The following is a 2388-nucleotide window of genomic DNA, read 5'->3' as shown; positions in this document are numbered from 1 at the left end:
TGTGGAAAAACCAAAAACTCGACTGCAAGGAAGATTTCAGGAAAGGTAGATGAGTTTAGAGCATGGATCAGCATGTGGGATTATGACGCTGTGGCAATTAGTGAGTCTTAGTTGCAGGAGAAGCAGGACGGTTCAGGGTTGCACTATTTAAAACGTGATCGAGAGGGAGGAAAGTAAGAATCTCAGGGCTGTATGTGATGTCATGTATGTACCCTGAACTTTGAACTTTAGATGAAGAAAGGGAAGGATGGTAGTCATGGAAGTGCTCAGACAGAACAAATTAGAGGCGTGCTCGCTTTGGCAGCACATATACTAAAATTGGAACGATACAGAGAAGATTAGCATGGCCTCTGCGCAAGGATGACACGCAAATTCGTGAAGCGTTCCGTTTTTTTTTTAATTTAAAAAAAAAATTAGACGCCTCATCTTCTGAGGCTGTATGGGTGGAACTGAGGAAAGAGAGTCATTTGTGGGAGTATATTATAGACTCCCATAGTAATAGTATATTATAGTATATTAATCATATAACTATTTACAGCACAGAAACAGGCCAGTTTGGCCCTACTAGTCCATGCCAAACATCACCTCCCACATAGTCCCACTGACCCGCATTTGGCCTACATTATAGGTCAGCAGGAATTGGAGGAGCATATTTGAAGAGAGAAAACAGGTAAGAAGTTTAAGGTTGTGATAGTAGATGATGTTAACTTTCTGCATATTGACTGGGAATCTTGTATTATAAAAGAGCTGGATGAATTCATGATGGTCGAGCATTGAGGAAAGTTTACTTTATCAACATGTAAAAGTTCCAACCAGAGAGAATGCAATATTGTATCTCCTATTTGGGAAGGAGATAGGGTAGGAGACAGAAGTGTGTGTAAGGGAACACTTTTGATCTGATCATCGTAATACTACTGGTTTCATCAAAAAGGATAGGCCTTGTCTTCAAGTTGATATTCTAAATTGAAGAAAGGTAAACTTTAATGGTATCAGAAAGGATCTGGCATATGTGGACTGTGACAGGCTGTTTGCTGGCAATGGTGGGGTTTATAACAGGAAGATTTTAAAGTGAAATTTTGAGACTACAGACTTTGTATGTTCATGTCAGAATGAAATGCAAGACTCTCAGGGATGGGAACCTTGGTTTTCGAGAGATATTGCAACCCAGGTTAAGAAGGAGAGGGAGGTACATAGCCGGTGTAGGCAGCAAGGAACAAATGAGGTATTTGAGTTGTATTAAAAAATCAAGAAAAACACTTAAGAAGGAAATCAAGAGAGAGATAGAAAAGGTTGCTCTGGGAGACAAGGTGAAGGAAAATATATTAAGAGGAAAAGGATAGTGAGGGACAAAATTAGTTCTCTTCAATAACAGAGTGGTCATCTAAGTATGAAGCAAAAAGATGAACAAAACTTAAATGGATTGTTTGCATCTGTATATATTCGGAAGACAGGCTCAGAGTCTTGGGAAGTGAGGCAAAACAGCAGTGAGGTCAAAGAAACTATCCAGATTACAGAGGAGGAGGTGCTTGCTTTCTTAAGGCAAATAAGGAGGATAAATCCTAGGGCCTGACAAGCTATTTCCTCAGACCTTGAAAGAGACATGCAAGAAAGGAGAAGTATTGAAAATGTATTTAAAATTCAAGGGACCCCAACAGAGGTGTTTGAAACATCCTCAGCAACAGGGGAGGTGCCAGAGGAATGGAGGATAGCTAATGATGCTCTGTTGTTTAAGAAGGGCCTGAAGAATAATCCAAGTTTCTATAGGCCAGTGAGTTGAACATCAATTGTGGGTAAAGTTATTTGGAGGTATCTCAAGAAACTGGATGTACAAATATTTGAACTGACAGGGACTGATTGCAGAAAATCAACATCTTTGCTCATGGTAGGTCATGTCTAACCAATCTTATGGAGATTTCCAGGAAGATAAAAAAGTTGATGAAGGAAAGGCTGTGGATATTGTCTACATAGATTTTAGTGAGGCATTTGACAAGGATGGGAGGTTAGTGAAGAAGGTTCAGTTCCTCGGTATTCAGGATAAATAGGTAAATTGAATTAGACATTGGGTAAAACAGGAAGTAGTAGTAGATGATTGCCTGTCTAACTGGAGGCCTGTGACTAGTGGTGCACCTCAGAACTGTTGTTTGTCAGTTATATCATTGACCTAGATGATAATGTGGCAAATTTGAGCAGCAATTTTGGAGATAACACATAGATTGATGGTATAGTGGACAGCAAGGAAGGGGCTCAAAGCTTGCAGTGGGATCTGGACCAGCTAGAAAAAACAGGAAAAATTACAGATGGAATTTAATGAGAACAAGAGTGGGATGATGCAGTGTGGGAGGACAAGTCTGGGTATGGTAAGCAATAGAGAACTGTGGAGTATGGCAG

The 2388-nt window shown here is 40.0% G+C and overlaps 1 non-coding gene across 1 annotated transcript; it reads left to right on the top strand.

Annotated features, from left to right (window-relative positions):
• Positions 1 to 288: 288 nt before the first annotated feature.
• LOC138755949 (U6 spliceosomal RNA) lies at positions 289 to 395 on the top strand. Its single transcript, XR_011352647.1, has one exon. It is a non-coding gene; the product is annotated as a U6 spliceosomal RNA (small nuclear RNA).
• The last annotated feature ends 1993 nt before the right edge of the window (positions 396 to 2388 follow it).

This window comes from Narcine bancroftii, chromosome 2, assembly GCF_036971445.1.
Source record: "Narcine bancroftii isolate sNarBan1 chromosome 2, sNarBan1.hap1, whole genome shotgun sequence".
In the NCBI taxonomy this organism is placed as follows: domain Eukaryota; kingdom Metazoa; phylum Chordata; class Chondrichthyes; order Torpediniformes; family Narcinidae; genus Narcine; species Narcine bancroftii.
Note: the sequence above shows the minus strand (reverse complement) of the source record. Positions and strands in the feature narration are given on the sequence as shown.